General features: G+C 38.2%; 6 non-coding genes across 6 annotated transcripts; all 6 read left to right on the top strand.

The window, feature by feature from the left end:
• Window positions 1-565: 565 nt before the first annotated feature.
• Window positions 566-672, top strand: LOC145997898 (U6 spliceosomal RNA). The gene has a single exon (XR_014443284.1). It is a non-coding gene; the product is annotated as a U6 spliceosomal RNA (small nuclear RNA).
• A 3,084-nt stretch (window positions 673-3,756) lies between these two features.
• Window positions 3,757-3,863, top strand: LOC145997896 (U6 spliceosomal RNA). The gene has a single exon (XR_014443282.1). It is a non-coding gene; the product is annotated as a U6 spliceosomal RNA (small nuclear RNA).
• Window positions 3,864-6,958: 3,095 nt separating this feature from the next.
• On the top strand, window positions 6,959-7,065 carry LOC145997879 (U6 spliceosomal RNA). Its single transcript, XR_014443265.1, has one exon. It is a non-coding gene; the product is annotated as a U6 spliceosomal RNA (small nuclear RNA).
• Window positions 7,066-10,128: 3,063 nt separating this feature from the next.
• Window positions 10,129-10,235, top strand: LOC145997878 (U6 spliceosomal RNA). The gene has a single exon (XR_014443264.1). It is a non-coding gene; the product is annotated as a U6 spliceosomal RNA (small nuclear RNA).
• Window positions 10,236-13,298: 3,063 nt separating this feature from the next.
• On the top strand, window positions 13,299-13,405 carry LOC145997877 (U6 spliceosomal RNA). Its single transcript, XR_014443263.1, has one exon. It is a non-coding gene; the product is annotated as a U6 spliceosomal RNA (small nuclear RNA).
• A 3,084-nt stretch (window positions 13,406-16,489) lies between these two features.
• On the top strand, window positions 16,490-16,596 carry LOC145997876 (U6 spliceosomal RNA). Its single transcript, XR_014443262.1, has one exon. It is a non-coding gene; the product is annotated as a U6 spliceosomal RNA (small nuclear RNA).
• The last annotated feature ends 11,053 nt before the right edge of the window (window positions 16,597-27,649 follow it).

Genomic DNA, 27,649 nt, shown 5'->3' with positions numbered 1-27,649 from the left:
GAAATTAGTAAGTAGGCGAAATTTTATAGAAATTTGAGAGTGGTCCGGTATTGTAAACCCATGCCGGAAAGTTTTTGATTAATATTTTAAGAATATTATCATAATTAGTAGCGTGCATAAATTCCTTCAAAGCCGTATGATATGATCGCAATGGAATCTTCGGCAGAAATAAATAATCATGATTACACAACAAATGCTTTGGACAAGTATATTTTGATTCGCAAATTTAGTACCTGGACCCCCGCCGAATACGTCCTGGATTCCACAGTAAATTTTAACACACACATTACATTTCTATTTTGTGGAATTTCATTTTCACGCTTACGTGAAAACTACGAAATTGATGTCGGTCACATTTTGTGAAGCACAATCAATTTATTTATCGATATGAGAATAGATGACACTAGCTAAAGGGTTTTAAATTAAGTTGTACATTCTTTGATATGATATTCCAGTAGTATGATGTTTATTCTCGCAGTAATGTGTAATTGTATTTCTAACTCTCGCAGTAGATACTTTGATATGTATCCTGACTATATATATGAAACTCCGTGATGAGTTCGACGTACTCGCTTCGGCGGTACATATACTAAAATTGGAACGATACAGAGAAGATTAGCATGGCCCCTGCGCAAGGATGACACGCAAAATCGTGAAGCGTTCCACATTATTTTCCACACCCAGGTATTGAAATATTAATTGAAAAACTTCCATCGGAACCCCACTTCCCCAAAGAGGGTGTCCGGAATGAGATTGACAGTTTTTAAAAGTGTGTGTGTTATTTTAATACGGTAAGGTGTAGCTAGAAACAAAAACATACATTTTGAAGGCAAACTCAAAGAGTTTTATTGGAAGCACATACAGCTCATTATAGCTCTCCATGGGTTCTGTTTGTTGCATTGAGAATGTCTAGCCAGGATTCAATCTCCCTCCACGTGTTCTGTCGCTCAAACAAAAATTGCTTCGGTGTCGGAAAAAGCAGGCGTAGCTTATGGAAATCAATTCCGCTGGACCAGGCAGCTTGGAATTCCAAGGTCCACTGTTCACGAGGTCGTGCACAAAAAGTTCCGTTTGTTTGCTTCCTCGGTGCAGTTTTTGCACGAAATTAAGCCACATGTCAAGCTGAAAAGACATTGATTCTCTATTGACATTCTGCAAAAGATTTACGTTACCCCTCTAGACTTCTTACTTTGGGGTTACATAGGTGTATTCTGGCCATAAGATAAATGAACTACAAGAACTGTAGGACAGTATTCGGAAAGCTCCTGCCTCTGTAACCCCTCAGATGCTACAAGACACGTGGAGGGTGATCGAATACAGGGTAAACATTGTCCATGCTACAAACGGAGCTCATGGGGAGCTATACTGAGCTATAATGAACTGTAATTGCTTACAATAAAACTCTTTAAGTTTGCCTTCAAAATGTATGTTTTTGTTTCTAGCTACTCGTTACCGTATTAAACAAACGCACTTTTAAAAACTGTCAATCCCATTCCGGACACCCTATATTTTTAAATACGCGACTGTGTGTAAAGGAGAAAAAATATACGTGTTAGTAATAAGTCACCTGAAGAGATATTTGAATTATACATTTTTGAAATTCAGGTTTATGTTACATCGAAACATACAAAATACTTATCAGATGATGTGTTTTCTTCATTTTAAAGTGTAGACTGTAGATGACTTTTAAGACATCGAAAATTTCATATCTGTGTCTATTCATCAGTGAGGTGCCGGAGGATTAAGTTTTCAGGAAACTAAATTCCTTTTGTGATCTGCTTTTAATATATTTTTGCAATTTTGACATATTTTTTTATTTTATTTTTGCTAAAACTGAGGAGATATAACAAAGTGGGAATCGGGCAGGTCCATGAGCTTCGCCAGATGGTCAAACCGATCAGTCGCCTCCCCTCCATCCCCCTAAATTTTTATCAACAATTTCAAACATCGAAATAAAGAAGGGAAAAGAGACTATATTGTGAAAGCCGATATTAGAAATAAAGTTCCGTTAATTCGTATTCCAACACAAGAGCAAAAATAAAAATTGCACGAGATGGATAAATGAAGTGTAAAATGCAAGAATCAGGTTAAAATTTCAAGTAGTCAGATTCTAGGACATAACTCAAAACAATGATATCTTCTTTCATAATTGTAAAAAATGTTATCTTGAAAACGAAAGACGGTGTTCTAAATTTTCTTAATTTACAAAATTAAAACTTACATACATCTATTACGTGCAGAGGCTGGTCTTATTCCTGCACCGAGAATCGAACCCTGGCCTCCTGGGTGAGAGCCAAGTATCCTAGATACTAGGCCTTGCCGGAGGCGGCGACATTTCAATTCGCCCTTACAGAGCAGAAAGCTGTTTCTCTTGTCTTCCTCACATGTGCTAATTTTTGCTCCATTTGTGCTACAATTACTATTTTCGGAGGAGAAAGGACCATATTTACTTGAATTCTGCACTGGTATGTTTGATACGGTTTCGAGCACTTTCTTGATGTTCTTTTGTTTCCGATTGACCCGGACGACAACTTTCCTGGCAAGGAAAATAATGTGAAATAGATAAAGAATTGAATAATTATTAAATATCAAAAAACGATGCGAAATCCAGTTGACGAGAAGAAAAGTTGGAACGAGTTTACAATACCGGACCACTCTCTAATTTCTATGAAATTTCGCCTGCTCACTAATTGTGAACTCCTAATCACGAATCTGCATGTAATAATTGGCGGTCGAGTAAGAAAAAAACAAAACCGAAGAAACTAAGATTTCTTAACGTAACGTAACCCTACCATAAGAACAGTAGCTCCACGGAACACGCCATTTTCCCCGAATGGGTGTTACTTATCGCACAACACTTTAGCAACATAGTGTTCTGACGTCACGGGAGAAAGCTTTTTCATGTTAGGCAAGACAAGCCAAAATATTAATTTTTCTTTGTATTTATGATAATGGAACCTAACCTAACCTCGTAGGAATTCCTCGTGTAACATCAATATTCAATGTAGCAAGATTGTTGTGCGTAAAGGAAGACCATTAATAAATTGCGAAAGAAAGATGGTTCCGAATTGCTGTGTATGGACAATGACCGTGGTAAATCGCAAGGTTATTTTACAAGTTTTACACGTAAATGTACAATTGTAACAAGTGACCGCCAAATATGAACTACATATACGTCATCAGGACACCGAAATTAGTAAGTAGGCGAAATTTTATAGAAATTTGAGAGTGGTCCGGTATTGTAAACCCATGCCGGAAAGTTTTTGATTAATATTTTAAGAATATTATCATAATTAGTAGCGTGCATAAATTCCTTCAAAGCCGTATGATATGATCGCAATGGAATCTTCGGCAGAAATAAATAAAACATGATTACACAACAAATGCTTTGGACAAGTATATTTTGATTCGCAAATTTAGTACCTGGACCCCCGCCGAATACGTCCCGGATTCCACAGTAAATTTTAACACACACATTACATTTCTATTTTGTGGAATTTCATTTTCACGCTTACGTGAAAACTACGAAATTGATGTCGGTCACATTTTGTGAAGCACAATCAATTTATTTATCGATATGAGAATAGATGACACTAGCTAAAGGGTTTTAAATTAAGTTGTACATTTCTTTGATATGATATTCCAGTAGTATGATGTTTATTCTCGCAGTAATGTGTAATTGTATTTCTAACTCTCGCAGTAGATACTTTGATATGTATCCTGACTATATATATGAAACTCCGTGATGAGTTCGACGTACTCGCTTCGGCGGTACATATACTAAAATTGGAACGATACAGAGAAGATTAGCATGGCCCCTGTGCAAGGATGACACGCAAAATCGTGAAGCGTTCCACATTTTTTCCACACCCAGGTATTGAAATATTAATTGAAAAACTTCCTTCGGAACCCCACTTCCCCAAAGAGGGTGTCCGGAATGAGATTGACAGTTTTTAAAAGTGTGTGTGTTATTTTAATACGGTAAGGTGTAGCTAGAAACAAAAACATACATTTTGAAGGCAAACTCAAAGAGTTTTATTGGAAGCACATACAGCTCATTATAGCTCTCCATGGGCTCTGTTTGTTGCATTGAGAATGTCTAGCCAGTATTCAATCTCCCTCCACGTGTTCTGTCGCTCAAACAAAAATTGCTTCGGTGTCGGAAAAAGCAGGCGTAGCTTATGGAAATCAATACAGTGGACCAGGCAGCTTGGAATTCCAAGGTCCACTGTTCACGAGGTCGTGCACAAAAAGTTCCGTTTGTTTGCTTCCTCGGTGCAGTTTTTGCACGAAATTAAGCCACATGTCAAGCTGAAAAGACATTGATTCTCCATTGACATTCTGCAAAAGATTTACGTTACCCCTCTAGACTTCTTACTTTGGGGTTACATAGGTGTATTCTGGCAAAAAGATAAATGAACTACATGAACTGTTGGACAGTATTCGGAAAGCTCCTGCCTCTGTAACCCCTCAGATGCTACAAGACACGTGGAGGGTGATCGAATACAGGGTAAACATTGTCCATGCAACAAACGGAGCTCATGGGGAGCTATACTGAGCTATAATGAACTGTAATTGCTTACAATAAAACTCTTTAAGTTTGCCTTCAAAATGTATGTTTTTGTTTCTAGCTACTCGTTACTGTATTAAACAAACGCACTTTTAAAAACTGTCAATCCCATTCCGGACACCCTATATTTTTAGATACGCGACTGTGTGTAAAGGTGAAAAAATATACGTGTTAGTAATAAGTCACCTGAAGAGATATTTGAATTATACATTTTTGAAATTCAGGTGTATGTTACATCGAAACATACAAAATACTTATCAGATGATGTGTTTTCTTCATTTTAAAGTGTAGACTGTAGATGACTTTTAAGACATCGAAAATTTCATATCTGTGTCTATTCATCAGTGACGTGCCGGAGGATTAATTTTTAAGGAAACTAAATTCCTTTTGTGATCTGCTTTTAATATATTTTTGCAATTTTGACATAATTTTTTATTTTATTTTTGCTAAAACTGAGGAGATAGCACAAAGTGGGAATCGGGCAGGTCCATGAGCTTCGCTAGATGGTCAAACCGGTCAGTCGCCTCCCCTCCATCCCCCTAAATTGTTATCAACAATTTCAAACATCGAAATAAAGAAGGGAAAAGAGACTATATTGTGAAAGCCGATATTAGAAATAAAGTTCCGTTAATTCGTATTCCAACACAAGAGCAAAAATAAAAATTGCACGAGATGGATAAATGAAGTGTAAAATGCAAGAATCAGGATAAAACTTCAAGTAGTCAGATTCTAGGACATAACTCAAAACAATGATATCTTCTTTCATAATTGTAAAAATGTTATCTTGAAAACGAAAGACGGTGTTCTAAATTTTCTTAATTTACAAAATTAAAACATACATACATCTATTACGTGCAGAGGCTGGTCTTATTCCTGCACCGAGAATCGAACCCGGGCCTCCTGGGTGAGAGCCAAGTATCCTAGATACTAGGCCTTGCCGGAGGCGGCGATATTTCAATTCGCCCTTACAGAGCAGAAAGCTGTTTCTCTTGTCTTCCTCACATGTGCTAATTTTTGCTCCATTTGTGCTACAATTACTATTTTCGGAGGAGAAAGGACCATATTTACTTGAATTCTGCACTGGTATGTTTGATACGGTTTCGAGCACTTTCTTGATGTTCTTTTGTTTCCGATTGATCCGGACGACAACTTTCCTGGCAAGGAAAATAATGTGAAATCGATAAAGAATTGAATAATTATTAAATATCAAAAAACGATGCGAAATCCAGTTGACGAGAAGAAAAGTTGGAACGAGTTTACAATACCGGACCACTCTCTAATTTCTATGAAATTTCGCCTGCTCACTAATTGTGAACTCCTAATCACGAATCTGCATGTAATAATTGGCGGTCGAGTAAGAAAAAAACAAAACCGAAGAAACTAAGATTTCTTAACGTAACGTAACCCTACCATAAGAACAGTAGCTCCACGGAACACGCCATTTTCCCCGAATGGGTGTTACTTATCGCACAACACTTTAGCAATATAGTGTTCTGACGTCACGGGAGAAAGCTTTTTCATGTTAGGCAAGACAAGCCAAAATATTAATTTTTCTTTGTATTTATGATAATGGAACCTAACCTAAAAGGCCTAACCTAACCTCGTAGGAATTCCTCGTCTAACATCAATATTCAAGGTAGCAAGATTGTTGTGCGTAAAGGAAGACCATTAATAAATTGCGAAAGAAAGATGGTTCCGAATTGCTGTGTATGGACAATGACCGTGGTAAATCGCAAGGTTATTTTACAAGTTTTACATGTAAATGTACAATTGTAACAAGTGACCGCCAAATATGAACTACATATACGTCATCAGGACACCGAAATTAGTAAGTAGGCGAAATTTTATAGAAATTTGAGAGTGGTCCGGTATTGTAAACCCATGCCGGAAAGTTTTTGATTAATATTTTAAGAATATTATCATAATTAGTAGCGTGCATAAATTCCTTCAAAGCCGTATGATATGATCGCAATGGAATCTTCGGCAGAAATAAATAAAACATGATTACACAACAAATGCTTTGGACAAGTATATTTTGATTCGCAAATTTAGTACCTGGACCCCCGCCGAATACGTCCTGGATTCCACAGTAAATTTTAACACACACATTACATTTCTATTTTGTGGAATTTCATTTTCACGCTTACGTGAAAACTACGAAATTGATGTCGGTCACATTTTGTGAAGCACAATCAATTTATTTATCGATATGAGAATAGATGACACTAGCTAAAGTGTTTTAAATTAAGTTGTACATTTCTTTGATATGATATTCCAGTAGTATGATGTTTATTCTCGCAGTAATGTGTAATTGTATTTCTAACTCTCGCAGTAGATACTTTGATATGTATCCTGACTATATATATGAAACTCCGTGATGAGTTCGACGTACTCGCTTCGGCGGTACATATACTAAAATTGGAACGATACAGAGAAGATTAGCATGGCCCCTGCGCAAGGATGACACGCAAAATCGTGAAGCGTTCCACATTTTTTCCACACCCAGGTATTGAAATATTAATTGAAAAACTTCCTTCGGAACCCCACTTCCCCAAAGAGGGTGTCCGGAATGAGATTGACAGTTTTTAAAAGTGTGTGTGTTATTTTAATACGGTAAGGTGTAGCTAGAAACAAAAACATACATTTTGAAGGCAAACTCAAAGAGTTTTATTGGAAGCACATACAGCTCATTATAGCTCTCCATGGGCTCTGTTTGTTGCATTGAGAATGTCTAGCCAGTATTCAATCTCCCTCCACGTGTTCTGTCGCTCAAACAAAAATTGCTTCGGTGTCGGAAAAAGCAGGCGTAGCTTATGGAAATCAATACAGTGGACCAGGCAGCTTGGAATTCCAAGGTCCACTGTTCACGAGGTCGTGCACAAAAAGTTCCGTTTGTTTGCTTCCTAGGTGCAGTTTTTGCACGAAATTAAGCCACATGTCAAGCTGAAAAGTTACGTTACCCCTCTAGACTTCTTACTTTGGGGTTACATAGGTGTATTCTGGCCAAAAGATAAATGAACTACAAGAACTGTTGGACAGTATTCGGAAAGCTCCTGCCTCTGTAACCCCTCAGATGCTACAAGACACGTGGAGGGTGATCGAATACAGGGTAAACATTGTCCATGCAACAAACGGAGCTCATGGGGAGCTATACTGAGCTATAATGAACTGTAATTGCTTACAATAAAACTCTTTAAGTTTGCCTTCAAAATGTATGTTTTTGTTTCTAGCTACTCGTTACCGTATTAAACAAACGCACTTTTAAAAACTGTCAATCCCATTCCGGACACCCTATATTTTTAGATACGCGACTGTGTGTAAAGGTGAAAAAATATACGTGTTAGTAATAAGTCACCTGAAGAGATATTTGAATTATACATTTTTGAAATTCAGGTTTATGTTACATCGAAACATACAAAATACTTATCAGATGATGTGTTTTCTTCATTTTAAAGTGTAGACTGTAGATGACTTTTAAGACATCGAAAATTTCATATCTGTGTCTATTCATCAAAGACGTGCCGGAGGATTAAGTTTTCAGGAAACTAAATTCCTTTTGTGATCTGCTTTTAATATATTTTTGCAATTTTGACATAATTTTTTATTTTATTTTTGATAAAACTGAGGAGATAGCACAAAGTGGGAATCGGGCAGGTCCATGAGCTTCGCTAGATGGTCAAACCGGTCAGTCGCCTCCCATCCATCCCCCTAAATTGTTATCAACAATTTCAAACATCGAAATAAAGAAGGGAAAAGAGACTATATTGTGAAAGCCGATATTAGAAACAAAGTTCCGTTAATTCGTATTCCAACACAAGAGCAAAAATAAAAATTGCACGAGATGGATAAATGAAGTGTAAAATGCAAGAATCAGGTTAAAACTTCAAGTAGTCAGAATCTAGGACATAACTCAAAACAATGATATCTTCTTTCATAATTGTAAAAATGTTATCTTGAAAACGAAAGACGGTGTTCTAAATTTTCTTAATTTACAAAATTAAAACATACATACTTCTATTACGTGCAGAAGCTAGTCTTATTCCTGCACCGAGAATCGAACCCGGGCCTCCTGGGTGAGAGCCAGGTATCCTAGCTACTAGGCCTTGCCGGAGGCGGCGACATTTCAATTCGCCCTTACAGAGCAGAAAGCTGTTTGTCTTGTCTTCCTCACATGTGCTAATTTTTGCTCCATTTGTGCTACAATTACTATTTTCGGAGGAGAAAGGACCATATTTACTTGAATTCTGCACTGGTATGTTTGATACGGTTTCGAGCACTTTCTTGATGTTCTTTTGTTTCCGATTGACCCGGACGACAACTTTCCTTGCAAGGAAAGTAGTGTGAAATCGAAAAAGAATTAAATAATTATTAAATATCAAAAAACGATGCGAAATCCAATTGACGAGAAGAAAAGTTGGAACGAGTTTACAATACCGGACCACTCTCTAATTTCTATGAAATTTCGCCTGCTCACTAATTGTGAACTCCTAATCACGAATCTGCATGTAATAATTGGCGGTCGAGTAAGAAAAAAACAAAAACGAAGAAACTAAGATTTCTTAACGTAACGTAACCCTACCATAAGAAAAGTAGCTCCACGGAACACGCCATTTTCCCCGAATGGGTGTTACTTATCGCACAACACTTTAGCAATATAGTGTTCTGACGTCACGGGAGAAAGATTTTTCATGTTAGGCAAGACAAGCCAAAATATTAATTTTTCTTTGTATTTATGATAATGGAACCTAACCTAAAAGGCCTAACCTAACCTCGTAGGAATTCCTCGTCTAACATCAATATTCAAGGTAGCAAGATTGTTGTGCGTAAAGGAAGACCATTAATAAATTGCGAAAGAAAGATGGTTCCGAATTGCTGTGTATGGACAATGACCGTGGTAAATCGCAAAGTTATTTTACAAGTTTTACACGTAAATGTACAATTGTAACAAGTGACCACCAAATATGAACTACATATACGTCATCAGGACACCGAAATTAGTAAGTAGGCGAAATTTTATAGAAATTTGAGAGTGGTCCGGTATTGTAAACCCATGCCGGAAAGTTTTTGATTAATATTTTAAGAATATTATCATAATTAGTAGCGTGCATAAATTCCTTCAAAGCCGTATGATATGATCGCAATGGAATCTTCGGCAGAAATAAATAAAACATGATTACACAACAAATGCTTTGGACAAGTATATTTTGATTCGCAAATTTAGTACCTGGACCCCCGCCGAATACGTCCTGGACTTCCACAGTAAATTTTAACACACACATTACATTTCTATTTTGTGGAATTTCATTTTCACGCTTACGTGAAAACTACGAAATTGATGTCGGTCACATTTTGTGAAGCACAATCAATTTATTTATCGATATGAGAATAGATGACACTAGCTAAAGGGTTTTAAATTAAGTTGTACATTTCTTTGATATGATATTCCAGTAGTATGATGTTTATTCTCGCAGTAATGTGTAATTGTATTTCTAACTCTCGCAGTAGATACTTTGATATGTATCCTGACTATATATATGAAACTCCGTGATGAGTTCGACGTACTCGCTTCGGCGGTACATATACTAAAATTGGAACGATACAGAGAAGATTAGCATGGCCCCTGCGCAAGGATGACACGCAAAATCGTGAAGCGTTCCACATTTTTTCCACACCCAGGTATTGAAATATTGATTGAAAAACTTCCTTCGGAACCCCACTTCCCCAAAGAGGGTGTCCGGAATGAGATTGACAGTTTTTAAAAGTGTGTGTGTTATTTTAATACGGTAAGGTGTAGCTAGAAACAAAAACATACATTTTGAAGGCAAACTCAAAGAGTTTTATTGGAAGCACATACAGCTCATTATAGCTCTCCATGGGCTCTGTTTGTTGCATTGAGAATGTCTAGCCAGTATTCAATCTCCCTCCACGTGTTCTGTCGCTCAAACAAAAATTGCTTCGGTGTCGGAAAAAGCAGGCGTAGCTTATGGAAATCAATACAGTGGACCAGGCAGCTTGGAATTCCAAGGTCCACTGTTCACGAGGTCGTGCACAAAAAGTTCCGTTTGTTTGCTTCCTAGGTGCAGTTTTTGCACGAAATTAAGCCACATGTCAAGCTGAAAAGTTACGTTACCCCTCTAGACTTCTTACTTTGGGGTTACATAGGTGTATTCTGGCCAAAAGATAAATGAACTACAAGAACTGTTGGACAGTATTCGGAAAGCTCCTGCCTCTGTAACCCCTCAGATGCTACAAGACACGTGGAGGGTGATCGAATACAGGGTAAACATTGTCCATGCAACAAACGGAGCTCATGGGGAGCTATACTGAGCTATAATGAACTGTAATTGCTTACAATAAAACTCTTTAAGTTTGCCTTCAAAATGTATGTTTTTGTTTCTAGCTACTCGTTACCGTATTAAACAAACGCACTTTTAAAAACTGTCAATCCCATTCCGGACACCCTATATTTTTAGATACGCGACTGTGTGTAAAGGTGAAAAAATATACGTGTTAGTAATAAGTCACCTGAAGAGATATTTGAATTATACATTTTTGAAATTCAGGTTTATGTTACATCGAAACATACAAAATACTTATCAGATGATGTGTTTTCTTCATTTTAAAGTGTAGACTGTAGATGACTTTTAAGACATCGAAAATTTCATATCTGTGTCTATTCATCAAAGACGTGCCGGAGGATTAAGTTTTCAGGAAACTAAATTCCTTTTGTGATCTGCTTTTAATATATTTTTGCAATTTTGACATAATTTTTTATTTTATTTTTGATAAAACTGAGGAGATAGCACAAAGTGGGAATCGGGCAGGTCCATGAGCTTCGCTAGATGGTCAAACCGGTCAGTCGCCTCCCATCCATCCCCCTAAATTGTTATCAACAATTTCAAACATCGAAATAAAGAAGGGAAAAGAGACTATATTGTGAAAGCCGATATTAGAAACAAAGTTCCGTTAATTCGTATTCCAACACAAGAGCAAAAATAAAAATTGCACGAGATGGATAAATGAAGTGTAAAATGCAAGAATCAGGTTAAAACTTCAAGTAGTCAGAATCTAGGACATAACTCAAAACAATGATATCTTCTTTCATAATTGTAAAAATGTTATCTTGAAAACGAAAGACGGTGTTCTAAATTTTCTTAATTTACAAAATTAAAACATACATACTTCTATTACGTGCAGAAGCTAGTCTTATTCCTGCACCGAGAATCGAACCCGGGCCTCCTGGGTGAGAGCCAGGTATCCTAGCTACTAGGCCTTGCCGGAGGCGGCGACATTTCAATTCGCCCTTACAGAGCAGAAAGCTGTTTGTCTTGTCTTCCTCACATGTGCTAATTTTTGCTCCATTTGTGCTACAATTACTATTTTCGGAGGAGAAAGGACCATATTTACTTGAATTCTGCACTGGTATGTTTGATACGGTTTCGAGCACTTTCTTGATGTTCTTTTGTTTCCGATTGACCCGGACGACAACTTTCCTTGCAAGGAAAGTAGTGTGAAATCGAAAAAGAATTAAATAATTATTAAATATCAAAAAACGATGCGAAATCCAGTTGACGAGAAGAAAAGTTGGAACGAGTTTACAATACCGGACCACTCTCTAATTTCTATGAAATTTCGCCTGCTCACTAATTGTGAACTCCTAATCACGAATCTGCATGTAATAATTGGCGGTCGAGTAAGAAAAAAACAAAAACGAAGAAACTAAGATTTCTTAACGTAACGTAACCCTACCATAAGAAAAGTAGCTCCACGGAACACGCCATTTTCCCCGAATGGGTGTTACTTATCGCACAACACTTTAGCAATATAGTGTTCTGACGTCACGGGAGAAAGATTTTTCATGTTAGGCAAGACAAGCCAAAATATTAATTTTTCTTTGTATTTATGATAATGGAACCTAACCTAAAAGGCCTAACCTAACCTCGTAGGAATTCCTCGTCTAACATCAATATTCAAGGTAGCAAGATTGTTGTGCGTAAAGGAAGACCATTAATAAATTGCGAAAGAAAGATGGTTCCGAATTGCTGTGTATGGACAATGACCGTGGTAAATCGCAAAGTTATTTTACAAGTTTTACACGTAAATGTACAATTGTAACAAGTGACCACCAAATATGAACTACATATACGTCATCAGGACACCGAAATTAGTAAGTAGGCGAAATTTTATAGAAATTTGAGAGTGGTCCGGTATTGTAAACCCATGCCGGAAAGTTTTTGATTAATATTTTAAGAATATTATCATAATTAGTAGCGTGCATAAATTCCTTCAAAGCCGTATGATATGATCGCAATGGAATCTTCGGCAGAAATAAATAAAACATGATTACACAACAAATGCTTTGGACAAGTATATTTTGATTCGCAAATTTAGTACCTGGACCCCCGCCGAATACGTCCTGGACTTCCACAGTAAATTTTAACACACACATTACATTTCTATTTTGTGGAATTTCATTTTCACGCTTACGTGAAAACTACGAAATTGATGTCGGTCACATTTTGTGAAGCACAATCAATTTATTTATCGATATGAGAATAGATGACACTAGCTAAAGGGTTTTAAATTAAGTTGTACATTTCTTTGATATGATATTCCAGTAGTATGATGTTTATTCTCGCAGTAATGTGTAATTGTATTTCTAACTCTCGCAGTAGATACTTTGATATGTATCCTGACTATATATATGAAACTCCGTGATGAGTTCGACGTACTCGCTTCGGCGGTACATATACTAAAATTGGAACGATACAGAGAAGATTAGCATGGCCCCTGCGCAAGGATGACACGCAAAATCGTGAAGCGTTCCACATTTTTTCCACACCCAGGTATTGAAATATTAATTGAAAAACTTCCTTCGGAACCCCACTTCCCCAAAGAGGGTGTCCGGAATGAGATTGACAGTTTTTAAAAGTGTGTGTGTTATTTTAATACGGTAAGGTGTAGCTAGAAACAAAAACATACATTTTGAAGGCAAACTCAAAGAGTTTTATTGGAAGCACATACAGCTCATTATAGCTCTCCATGGGTTCTATTTGTTGCATTGAGAATGTCTAGCCAGGATTCAATCTCCCTCCACGTGTTCTGTCGCTCAAACAAAAATTACTTCGGTGTCGGAAAAAGCAGGCGTAGCTTATGGAAATCAATACAGTGGACCAGGCAGCTTGGAATTCCAAGGTCCACTGTTCACGAGGTCGTGCACAAAAAGTTCCGTTTGTTTGCTTCCTAGGTGCAGTTTTTGCACGAAATTAAGCCACATGTCAAGCTGAAAAGACATTGATTCTCCATTTACATTCTGCAAAAGATTTACGTTACCCCTCTAGACTTCTTACTTTGGGGTTACATAGGTGTATTCTGGCCATAAGATAAATGAACTACAAGAACTGTAGGACAGTATTCGGAAAGCTCCTGCCTCTGTAACCCCTCAGATGCTACAAGACACGTGGAGGGTGATCGAATACAGGGTAAACATTGTCCATGCAACAAACGGAGCTCATGGGGAGCTATACTGAGCTATAATGAACTGTAATTGCTTACAATAAAACTCTTTAAGTTTGCCTTCAAAATGTATGTTTTTGTTTCTAGCTACTCGTTACCGTATTAAACAAACGCACTTTTAAAAACTGTCAATCCCATTCCGGACACCCTATATTTTTAGATACGCGACTGTGTGTAAAGGTGAAAAAATATACGTGTTAGTAATAAGTCACCTGAAGAGATATTTGAATTATACATTTTTGAAATTCAGGTTTATGTTACATCGAAACATACAAAATACTTATCAGATGATGTGTTTTCTTCATTTTAAAGTGTAGACTGTAGATGACTTTTAAGACATCGAAAATTTCATATCTGTGTCTATTCATCAGTGACGTGCCGGAGGATTAAGTTTTCAGGAAACTAAATTCCTTTTGTGATCTGCTTTTAATATATTTTTGCAATTTTGACATATTTTTTTATTTTATTTTTGCTAAAACTGAGGAGATAGCACAAAGTGGGAATCGGGCAGGTCCATGAGCTTCGCCAGATGGTCAAACCGGTCAGTCGCCTCCCCTCCATCCCCCTAAATTTTTATCAACAATTTCAAACATCGAAATAAAGAAGGGAAAAGAGACTATATTGTGAAAGCCGATATTAGAAATAAAGTTCCGTTAATTCGTATTCCAACACAAGAGCAAAAATAAAAATTGCACGAGATGGATAAATGAAGTGTAAAATGCAAGAATCAGGTTAAAACTTCATGTAGTCAGATTCTAGGACATAACTCAAAACAATATCTTCTTTCATAATTGTAAAAAATGTTATCTTGAAAACGAAAGACGGTGTTCTAAATTTTCTTAATTTACAAAATTAAAACTTACATACATCTATTACGTGCAGAAGCTAGTCTTATTCCTGCACCGAGAATCGAACCCTGGCCTCCTGGGTGAGAGCCAGGTATCCTAGCTACTAGGCCTTGCCGGAGGCGGCGACATTTCAATTCGCCCTTACAGAGCAGAAAGCTGTTTCTCTTGTCTTCCTCACATGTGCTAATTTTTGCTCCATTTGTGCTACAATTTCTATTTTCGGAGGAGAAAGGACCATATTTACTTGAATTCTGCACTGGTATGTTTGATACGGTTTCGAGCACTTTCTTGATGTTCTTTTGTTTCCGATTGACCCGGACGACAACTTTCCTGGCAAGGAAAGTAATGTGAAATCGATAAAGAATTGAATAATTATTAAATATCAAAAAACGATGCGAAATCCAGTTGACGAGAAGAAAAGTTGGAACGAGTTTACAATACCGGACCACTCTCTAATTTCTATGAAATTTCGCCTGCTCACTAATTGTGAACTCCTAATCACGAATCTGCATGTAATAATTGGCGGTCGAGTAAGAAAAAAACAAAAACGAAGAAACTAAGATTTCTTAACGTAACGTAACCCTACCATAAGAACAGTAGCTTCACGGAACACGCCATTTTCCCCGAATGGGTGTTACTTATCGCACAACACTTTAGCAACATAGTGTTCTGACGTCACGGGAGAAAGCTTTTTCATGTTAGGCAAGACAAGCCAAAATATTAATTTTTCTTTGTATTTATGATAATGGAACCTAACCTAACCTCGTAGGAATTCCTCGTCTAACATCAATATTCAAGGTAGCAAGATTGTTGTGCGTAAAGGAAGACCATTAATAAATTGCGAAAGAAAGATGGTTCCGAATTGCTGTGTATGGACAATGACCGTGGTAAATCGCAAGGTTATTTTACAAGTTTTACTCGTAAATGTACAATTGTAACAAGTGACCGCCAAATATGAACTACATATACGACATCAGGACACCGAAATTAGTAAGAAGGCGAAATTTTATAGAAATTTGAGAGTGGTCCGGTATTGTAAACCCATGCCGGAAAGTTTTTGATTAATATTTTAAGAATATTATCATAATTAGTAGCGTGCATAAATTCCTTCAAAGCCGTATGATATGATCGCAATGGAATCTTCGGCAGAAATAAATAAAACATGATTACACAACAAATGCTTTGGACAAGTATATTTTGATTCGCAAATTTAGTACCTGGACCCCCGCCGAATACGTCCTGGATTCCACAGTAAATTTTAACACACACATTACATTTCTATTTTGTGGAATTTCATTTTCACGCTTACGTGAAAACTACGAAATTGATGTCGGTCACATTTTGTGAAGCACAATGATTTTATTTATCGATATGAGAATAGATGACACTAGCTAAAGTGTTTTAAATTAAGTTGTACATTTCTTTGATATGATATTCCATTCCAGTAGTATGATGTTTATTCTCGCAGTAATGTGTAATTGTATTTCTAACTCTCGCAGTAGATACTTTGATATGTATCCTGACTATATATATGAAACTCCGTGATGAGTTCGACGTACTCGCTTCGGCGGTACATATACTAAAATTGGAACGATACAGAGAAGATTAGCATGGCCCCTGCGCAAGGATGACACGCAAAATCGTGAAGCGTTCCACATTTTTTTCCACACCCAGGTATTGAAATATTAATTGAAAAACTTCCTTCGGAACCCCACTTCCCCAAAGAGGGTGTCCGGAATGAGATTGACAGTTTTTAAAAGTGTGTGTGTTATTTTAATACGGTAAGGTGTAGCTAGAAACAAAAACATACATTTTGAAGGCAAACTCAAAGAGTTTTATTGGAAGCACATACAGCTCATTATAGCTCTCCATTGGTTCTGTTTGTTGCATTGAGAATGTCTAGCCAGGATTCAATCTCCCTCCACGTGTTCTGTCGCTCAAACAAAAATTGCTCGGTGTCGGAAAAAGCAGGCGTAGCTTATGTAGCGTTTTTATATTCATATATCACAAACGCTACATAATTGGAAAATTTTAAGTATTAGTTTAATTTTCCGCCATCAGAGGTCGTTTGCCCTCGATGCCTCAATGACCAGTGCTGCCTCTTGCGGCAGACTTGGTACAAGCGCGCAGGTCGTAAAACACCTCCGCAATTCTTCAACGACTTTTGAACCGACGGGGACGAGAAGGTTAACTTCCTTCGCACAACATAGCCAGCGAGAGACGTGCCCAGCGAGCTGCCTTGACGGACGGAAGTTCTCCTCGTTTGCCATTTTGTGGAATGGGCCAGTATCATAGAGGACAAGGGCATAAATAGGGCAGCCGCATTACAAGGACTTTGAGGCCAAAGTTTGTTTGGCGTAGGTACGTAAATTCTCTCTGCTGTGATAATGAACTTAACATCTTTGTGCTGAAGTTCCACGTCGTATTCCCTTTAATCATGCATAAGCATTGCGCGTAAAACTTTTGTTGCACTCTGGTTTTCCGTCCCCCTTTTTCCCCTTGTTGCGTGCTACCTTTTGGACGCCTTGAACGCTTTATGTGAACTAACGAAATATAATTATACGTCAAAACTAGGTGGGAACGGAACAAATTAATTCTTACTTGACATTTGGCTCAAAGAACAAAAAAAAAAAAAAAAACTATTTTTTTTTGTCGCTAAAGATTCTGGTTTCGTAAGTGATTCCTAACAAGTGAACCTTTTGTGCAGCGAACGAGTATTGCGGTTTTTGCCTATCTTGTGATGCGTTCCTTAGGCTAGCATTTGATGATTTGACCTGGTAGTCAAAAAAGGACGTCGAGTTGAAGTCCTCGTCGCGAAAGCAAAATTTACGAACCTTCATTCCCCCTTTATTAATTGTTTCGGGACGTTTGTTCCATTTTGCACCTTCCCACCCTTTTTCCACGATAGCATTAAGAATCAGGAGAATTGGGGGTAATATTGTTTAAATGCAAATTGTTAATATAAAGGCGAATCAGCGTGATGCTAAAGAAAACTTGCTTGTAGCAAAGGCATGATCTGTAGTGTATTGTTAATTGTTAAATCTTTATGTTTGAATGGGTCGAGGGAAAGATTAATGTACGGACTAAATACGTATTGTTAATGGAGTGAATGGTTGAAATCAGTTAAATTAACACACGCAGGACGTGTCTTTTGAATTTTGACGTGGACGCACGTCTCTTGTGAAATTAGTATTGGACTTATGTCGACCCTGTTGATATTGGCCTATTTTTACGTGTTGATTGTTGTTTATTAAAATACATGATATTTGTGCAATGCAATACGCTGTTGTTGATTGAACTTAGTAAATTGTAGTTTTTCTTTACTTGAAATCAAAACGCGCATGAGATACTCGTCACGTGGTAACCATATACTGATATCAAAGGTACTACCGAGTAATATTGTATTTTGGTGAGTGCAAGACCAAACAATAAGAGTGGATGATATACTAATTTAGAGTGTGAATGAATCCAACGGAGAAGGCACAGAGTGCTATTCGTTGACGGACTCTTTAATTTTGAGTGTGCATTATATACATATATATAGGGTGTACATTTATTACAGGGCTTTGTCTCGCGCTTCTCGCCGACGTTGCTTGTAGACTCCTGCATTGTTGTGCGAGAAGGGCGACACAAAATTGTATTTGTAATATATAGTGTGGGTATTTACTCTAACTTTGAAGTTGCGATCGTCGCACAGTCGCTTCCTCATAAACATCTCGCGCGATCGTGGCTTAACCCCGCTATACCATTACAAATTTTGGTATCAGAGCATCGGTTTCATTTGATCCGTTGTAGCAACATCACTATTGTTATCATATAACCTCCCAAATTTTTTCCCCCCCAATTGTCCCCTCCCTAACTTTTGAGTAAATTGATTTTTTTTCTTTGCAAATCACCTTTCTTTTTCTTTAACATATTTACTGTTTTGCAATAATATATTTTTTTTGTGAAAATTGTAATTAGGTGTGGTACAAAATTGACAGCGGAGCATTTGATCTCCGGTACCCACAAATTTGCCAGTAGAGCATTTGACATACGTGATATAATAAATAGTGGTTAATAGTGCAACACAACCTCTACCTGTGCATTTTGGGCATTTTGATCCGGGGTGTGACCATTAGCCTTGCTATAACTTGTTCTGGTGGGACATTGAATATTTTTTTTACTTTTCTCCTCCCATTTGTATTTGTACCCCCTCACCTTTTTTTTTCCATAATAAATAATTTATTTTTCTTTTCTCACCTTGGTTCCCCCCCTTATTTATATTTTGATAGATTGGTTAGATTGGTTATATTTTCCCCTCGTACACATACATCTTTATATTGTTGTTTAGTGCTTGGGTCTTTACCTTTTTTTAGCGAAATGACATCTGCCATACCTTTTCCATATACGCCACCACATCTACCTCCACCATCACCCTCAACTTTGGATTTTGTACGTGGCTTGGTTTTACCCCAGCCTCCTACCCCCGTGCAAGATTTGGCGCGCGTTAGTGCCATCAATTTCCTTTTTAAGGACTTGCCAACATCGCATGGCCAAGATATACATACTTTGTTTCTCTTTTTGTTTACCTTACATAAAATCATTTGTTTGGATTTGATGGACGTCGAATCCATTTTATTATTGGCTTTACAATATACATTGTCCCCTCTTACAGAAATTTGGCTGGAAGGCCTTTTGCAGAAACTGCCCTGGCACTTGTTCACCTTAATGATCTGGAATCGTTTAGTTCCACATTCTGTCTTACTACCTTTTCAGATCGATGTTCTTCATAGGGTACAACAACCGGATGAAAGTTTGTACTCCTACGTTCGGGATATCTATGATGCTAGCCAAGTATTCCCCATTGAATGGTCTGAGTCACAGTTAATTGATACCATTATCGAGGGTATCGGCTTTCCAGCTCGCTCGCTACTCTTGGGACGCTCTCGTCCCCAAACCATTCGGGATTTATTTCTTTTGGCGCAAAATATATGGCAGCCCGAATTAAAATGGAATTCTCAGCGAGGTCCAGAGACACGGGGTATACAACATAAAGTCCCGGTGCAGCCGTTGTTGACAGATAGTTCCTTCGCTCGCGGTGATCCGCCCATTGACCCGGTTTCTGCTTATTCATGTATGCCCGCGGTAGAAATTTCACCGCAGGATGAACGAAAGACGCATGTTCAAGATGACAGCGGTGCCCCTGGTCGGGACATTTCTCCTACCTTGCTTCATACGGAATATCCGTTTTTGTTTGAGGGCCATCCGACGCCCACAATTCGAGTTCTCATAAATCAACAACCTGTTTTTGCATTACTCGATACAGCCGCATCGGTGTCCTTAATTTCTTTTTCCTTTTTGAATACACTTAAAGATTCCTCCCCTCTTCTTACTGATCACTCTATAGAATTGCGGGACGTGACTAATCATCCATTTTTATTATCGGCTTATAGTCATTTGACTTTACGTCTCGATCGTCTATCTTGGAAGTGGCGCTTTTGGGTATCAGAAACCCTTCCTTTTCCTTTAATATTGGGTACCGATTTCTTGATGCACACAGGAGCTATCCTTTCCTTTGAAAAGAAGCTTTTGTCTTTCCCTTTTCATATTGATGGCATTCAAATGTCTTTTTCTTTATCACTCCCAGTAAATGTTCTTGATGTATCTCTCCCTTCACCGAATGCGCCTTTAGAAGTTAATTATCAATCAGATGAAGATTTACAGTTTCCTGTATCCTCAAATAGTTCAACTTTAATATCCTTGTTGTGTCAGTTTCAGGATGTGGTAACAGACAAGGTGGGTTCTTGTACTTTAGATCCCGTTTCGATACCTGTGGTGTCGGACATTCCCTTTCGATCCAAACCGTTTCAACTAAATCCTGTACAAACTGAAATTTTGAGAAAACAGATTGAGGATCTACAGGCACAACAAATTATAGAGCCGTGCCGGTCACCTTACTCCAGCCCTGCCTTCCTTGTACCCAAGAAGAACGGTACCCACCGTTTGGTATGTTCTTATAAAAATCTTAATCGCCTCATAGCCTATGATCAATTTCCACAACCACGTATTGATCTTTTGTTTCAGCATCTACAATCGGCAGCAGTATTTTCTTGCTTGGATCTATGCCAATCGTTCCATCAAATACGATTGGATGATAAAAGTAAAGACTTAACGGCTTTTGTTACGTCGTTTGGACAATATAGATATACTCGCGTTCCATTTGGTATCAACTTGGGGACTCAAATACTATCAAGGGCACTGGATGAAATCCTGGGAAAATTCAAATACAAGTTTCTTATGACGTACGCCGATGATTTGCTGATATATTCACCCGATATGCCGTCCCATTTGCAACATATCAAAGAGGTTCTTCTAGCCTTGCGGCAAGCTGGTCTTACCATAAATCCTCAAAAATCTACTTGGATGGCTTCCGAGATAAAATATTTGGGCTATATCATTCGCAAAGGTCAGATGCTTATGGATCCTGATCGGGTTTCCGCTATACAGGATATTCCCCCTCCTAAGAGCCAAAAGGGTGTTTCTCAAGTCATGGGGTTACTTTCATATTTTTCCCGTTTTATACCTCAATTTGCAGAGCGCACATGTTTTCTTACCGATAAACGTAAGAAGGATCTTCCCTTTGTTTGGACTTCGGAAGATCAGATCCGGTTTGACAACCTAAAAGCCGCCTTTATTGAACATACGGTATTGGAATTACCTGATTTCAATCAGGAGTTTGTTTTGCAAACGGATGCCTCAAGTTTGGCCCTTGGCGCCACCTTAAATCAGAGAGATATGGATGGATCCTTACGTCCCATCGCCTTTGCGTCGAGGAAACGCACCAATCTTGAGCGTAAGCAATCCATATACGAAGCAGAGTGCGGTGCCATCGTCTTCGGTTTTAAGAAATTTGAAACTTATTTGACGTCTAAGCACTTCACTCTGCAAACGGATAATCAGGCCTTGTCCTGGTTACTCAAACATCCAGAACAATTTGGCAAGTTCGGACGTTGGTTGTTGTACCTTTCGCGTTTTTCTTATGATGTGGAACATATTTCGTCAGCTAAAAACCCGGTAGCGGATTGCCTTTCTCGCATGCATTCTCCGGAAGATTTTGCTGTGTCTTCGCTGCCTTTTACCAGCTTGGCCTGCGCTGCTCCGAAGTTTAATATAATTCCCTTCAATAAGTCAGACATTTCAGCCCTCCAGGTCCAGGATCCTGCTCTATCTCCTATCATTGCTCAATTGAAGGACAATTTACAGGTTAAACATTACCGCCTGTACCAAGACCTTTTGATTTGGCAGCCGCCTCGTGCAACCTCTTCCTTGGTTGTGCTTCCTAGGGCCCTGCAACACTTAATTTGTCGCTATTACCACGATACTCCTGTCGGTGGTGCCCATTTAGGTGTTAATAAAACAATAAAGAAAATTGCATCGCTCTTTTGGTGGCCAAATTATCTTTCGGATATCCGTTTGTACGTGCGCTCTTGTGATATTTGCCAGAGGGCTAAAATAGCTATACGCAAGCCTCCGGGCCTTCTTTCTTCGGAGGTTATTCGCCATCCCTGGAGACGTCTATATATTGACCTAGTCGGTCCCTTGGTTCGCTCGACTAAAGGTAATGTGTACATTTTGGTTGTGGTGGATGCCTTTTCAAAGTGGGTCTCATTGTATCCACTCCGATCAGCAACGTCCCATCATATTATTGATAAGCTACGCACCTTATTTTTGTCCTTTGGTGCTCCTTGTGAGTTGGTATCTGACAACGCCTCATACTTCCGTTCACATTTATTTAATAATTTCTTGTTTGAATCCAATATTAGACATATATATACCAGTGCATACTATCCAAATCCCTCTCTGGCAGAGAGATTTATTAGAAACCTTAAGGCTTCCTTGATTTGCTACCATTCCCAAGATCATACTAAATGGGATGTTCATTTAGGTAGCATTGCCTTTGCATTTAATACTGCACAACATGACAGTACTCATACTACTCCCTCCAAACTCATTTTTGGTCGTGAAATAGATGGACCCATGAATTTTTTTTGGGAACTGCAAATGGATAATGAACTGGCTGCTCCTCCTTCGCCGGAACGAGCTCATCGTTGGGGTGAGGCGTACCAACATTTGTTAAAATCTTGGCATTCTCGCCAACGTAGATATGACCTATCTCGATCCCAGGTTTCATATAAGCCAGGTGATATGGTACTGTATCGTACAATCAACAGCAAATGAATTAGGAGAAAAAAGATTTTCTGGACGAAACATGAGTTGGCAATGCTGCGAACACCGAGGCAATCCTGATAAGAGGCTTGAGGAGCGTCGAGCAAACTTTCCTGTAAAGCACAACTCAACTCCAGTATCAAAGGTCATGCTACACGTGGATTGGCAACTTTCGCGAGCATGCTGTCTGTCTACACAATTCTCCCCAAATGCCAGTTTGAAGATGAACCTTCTGCTCGCATTTTATTTTTCAAATGTAGTTCTGACGTTGTAGTCATTTTACAATTATTTGTATTTGTTCTTATTTTGCGTTGTTTATGTCACCTTTACAATTAATCGAAACTATGAAGATGGATGATAATGAGATTAAATTGATGAAGAGACACTTAAAAAAGAGATTGCCAGACCAGGACTCGAACCCGGAACCTAAAGCGGATAAGGTGGTGTGATCGTCAATAACTCCCGGCCATGAACTGTAGTATAAAATTTGTAATTGCTCAGGAGTATTTTTTGTTCTGTTCATGACTAATACCTGCTTTCGGACACTTAATTTTTAAGTGACACACTTCGTTCGGTGGGGACAAGCCACGTATTGTTTGAGAGGAGGGACACATCTCGTCCATATACTAGATACAATCATGGACTATACTTGAAATGTGACGTGCTAAACAATACTTTCGGAGATCAGTTGAACATAGCAATTTTGATATACAAGTTGCATTTTCTCTACTTATTCATTATGCCTCATAGATAATCTCGCAACAACGCAAAATGTATTAATTGGCTCGAATTCACAATGACTAATATATACTGGACCTACATATTTTAAATGCAAAATCTAGGTGACGAAAATATGCCTCAACACGAAATGAAAATGCAATATTCATTCAATACACTAAAAAACCAAAGCAGACATTTAACAACATTACACACGTAACGTTTCCATCCTCTAACAGGGTTTTTGTTGGAGTAAGATTCACATGGCGTAATAGGATTATCATTCACTACAAAGCAATAGCTATAAACATGAGATAAACCTGAAATGAGCGTTAGAATTCACCATAAGAGAAGTGCAGCAGGTAAAACAAAACACATATGTAAGGAAGAGGTGTGTAAGTGTAAGTTTCTATGTGAAAATTGACTGAGTGGTAGCACTAGACGGTTTTACGTCAAGGATCCTAGGTTTGAATACCGGTCTGGGCATTGGTGTTGTTTCTGAATGTTCTATTTATTTTATCTTCACTGATCTTCGTCGTCGCGATTGCCCGAAAGTGGAAGAAAAGCGACTCTAAATAAAAATAAAAAAATATGTGAAAATTAGAAGGTTAATTAAGAGCTGATAGGTAAAATATACTCTATGAGCGATGTTCGATAGAAGTTCTGTTAAGATGTCAAACCTGTAAGAAGCTAATAGCGAAGTTGTGTGAAGGATTGAAGATAAGCTTCGATAACATGGTCACCTGGATTGTCTCGAGCTGAACCAGTAAATGGGCGATGTTTAATCCCCAAGGCCATTCTGCAAAACGAATGCCAAAAGAGGTTCGTGTGTGGATTTGGTCAGCATGAAATTGTTGGGTGATGATAAGTGAATGGTATTTTTTCTGTTTTCGTTATTTTACGTTGCTTTTCTACCTCTGGATCTTGAATGACGAATAAATTAATTTGGTGAACTGATAAACACAAAGAAGCCAACCCCGTGGCTAATTGGTTAGCGCACGCGCTTCGAAGTAAGGTGAGGATGTGTCATTGTCTGCATCCCACTTCCATCTATCACATCTTCAACCTTCATCATTGCGATTATCCGAGACTGGTAGAACAGTGACGTGAAATAACAAAAATATCACCCTCGGTGTCGATTTCAAAGTTTGAAGTATTGCTGTTTTTGCATTCAATAGCGGCTCTAGATTGTGACAGTGATGTGAAATACTTCTGATTTTATAAGAAATAGTAAAACGGGAAGAGCGATAGATATTCCTCTATTTTCAATTTTCTCTAAAACTATTTTCCCCGACTGTGGTGATAATGAATTCTATGTAGTATGAGAAATATACTTTAATTTATACTAATTTATGCATATGCAACTGATTAAGAGAGCCTCCACGATGGCGCAAGGAAATCGTCGCCGCATTGTAATCAAGGAGTTCTCGGTTCAATGCCCGGTGGAGGCACATAGTGATTCGGATTCTAGTTTAAACTGTAGATCTCGTCCCGGTTTGCCTATTTGTGCATAAAACTCAGACTCAGAATGATTAAAGACTTTTCGAAATATTCTGTCTGTATCGGAATGGCAACTTTCTTCAGAACGAAAATGAATTCGTAAAGCAATAATACGCACAGCACCTCTAATTACAAACTGCCATTCAACACGCTACTATTCGTAAATTCAGAATTATTATTTTAAGGTTCAAATCCTGGCATCTGAAAGAGGGACACTTGGCCCCAAAAGTTTCAGGTTTGTTAACATTTACTAGTTAAGGATACTTTTGTTAAGCTCCTTGGACCTGAGGAACAAAAATATAGATCTTTTAAAATGATTTCTCAAATTAAATGTAGAAATCATGCAGCACACTAGCACAGGGACGCTATAGCTTATTCATGGGATGGAAAAATTGTCATTTCCTGGTCTCAGCATGGAGTTCTATCTCTGCAGTGTTTCCTTATCAATTTAATGTAATTATCATCCATCCTCATAGTTGCGACAAATTATAAATGTGTCATGGTAAAAACAAAGCAAAATAAGAAAAAAAAAATATTGTAACATTACTGCAATGTCAGAACTACGTTGGCAAAAAAAAGTGAACACCAGATCATTTTCAAACAGGCATTTGGGGAGAACTGTGTAGAGGTAGACAGACAACATGCTCCCGAAAGTTGCCAATCGACATGACCTTCGGTACTGAAGTTGTGCGTTGAGAAAACTTTGCTTGAGGCTCCTCAAGCGTCTTATCGCAAATGCCTCGGTGTTCACAGCATTGCCAACTCATTTTTCGTCGAGAAAATATTTTTTCTCCTAATTCATTTGCTGTTGATTGTACCTTCCCTCATAGCAATGCTTTACAACGCATTTCTTCAAAACTTCAAGAGCGTTGGTCGGGTCCTGCTCAGGTTTACAAAATGCTGGGTCCCGTGACTGCTTTATTGGTGGATCCAGACACTCAGCAGATAGTTAGAAAGGCTCATGTGTCACACATTAAACCATATATTATACGTGACTTGGAGGTTGTTCCCCAAATAGAGGATTTGGCGACTTCGAACGTAGCTCAGCAACTTCAGTCCTCTCCAGCCACATGTTAATGATTCCTACGCTTAATTATGCTCATTCCTTTACCATTATTTTTGTACCTTTCTTGTAAGTGTTATTGGATATAAATGTATCTATATATATATATGTATATACTTTTGGTTAGTAATATTGCTGACCTATATATATATCTGTGTCTTGTATAACCTTTGATATTGAATTGAGAGTGTTAATATTATTTTGTGTGTATTTTATGTATGAGAGAAAGTCATGCTCTCTTGAATGAAATTTGTTTACTTTGCTATGACCTATGGTAACTCCTAATTCTCCGTACTGTTGTAATAATGCTATCTCCTTGTTCCTTCCAGTAGTAACCTTCTCCTCAACTTTTCTATTTCTTCCTTCTTTCATTCTTTATCTCGATTTTGATTGCGTTCCTTTTTTTCTTTCTATGCTTTTTGCTCTACGAGGATACGTGTGTGCTACCTGAAACTATTCAATGGAACTGCCAACTTTCTCCATCGTTCTGGTTATGAGGTTTTTCCTTCCATCTTCAAGTGTACGGATTACCTTGGTTACGGCAAAGGAGGCAATGTGTGCTGGTTACTCCACAACCTTGTCCTGAAGAGTGTTACATCTAGGTGTTTGACCGGGAGGCAAACACGATGTGCGGTGCTTTCTGTTGTCGACATGCGTCTTCTTATGTTTAATATGCCTATATGCATCATTATGAAACTTTGAGTGACTATTTTCAAAATTGGTAACCTAAAAGGTTTTAGGCGTGTGAATTTTGAGTATGGATCAATTAAGTGGGATTAGATCCTTCCTGAAAGAACTTGGTATTAATTGCAACAATGTTTTTATATGTTGTCCAGGTTATTCAGTGTATATATGTTGTTTTTTTTGGATTTTGGGGTGTGCATTTTTTTTTTGGGAGTCGGGGGGGAATTTTGTAGCGTTTTTATATTCATATATCACAAACGCTACATAATTGGAAAATTTTAAGTATTAGTTTAATTTTCCGCCATCAGAGGTCGTTTGCCCTCGATGCCTCAATGACCAGTGCTGCCTCTTGCGGCAGACTTGGTACAAGCGCGCAGGTCGTAAAACACCTCCGCAATTCTTCAACGACTTTTGAACCGACGGGGACGAGAAGGTTAACTTCCTTCGCACAACATAGCCAGCGAGAGACGTGCCCAGCGAGCTGCCTTGACGGACGGAAGTTCTCCTCGTTTGCCATTTTGTGGAATGGGCCAGTATCATAGA

The sequence above is a fragment of the Lepisma saccharinum genome, chromosome 13 (genome assembly GCF_977018435.1).
Source record: "Lepisma saccharinum chromosome 13, izLepSacc3.1, whole genome shotgun sequence".
Taxonomy (NCBI): domain Eukaryota; kingdom Metazoa; phylum Arthropoda; class Insecta; order Zygentoma; family Lepismatidae; genus Lepisma; species Lepisma saccharinum.
The sequence above is the reverse complement of the archived record's forward strand: the minus strand, read 5'-3'. Positions and strand labels throughout refer to the sequence as shown.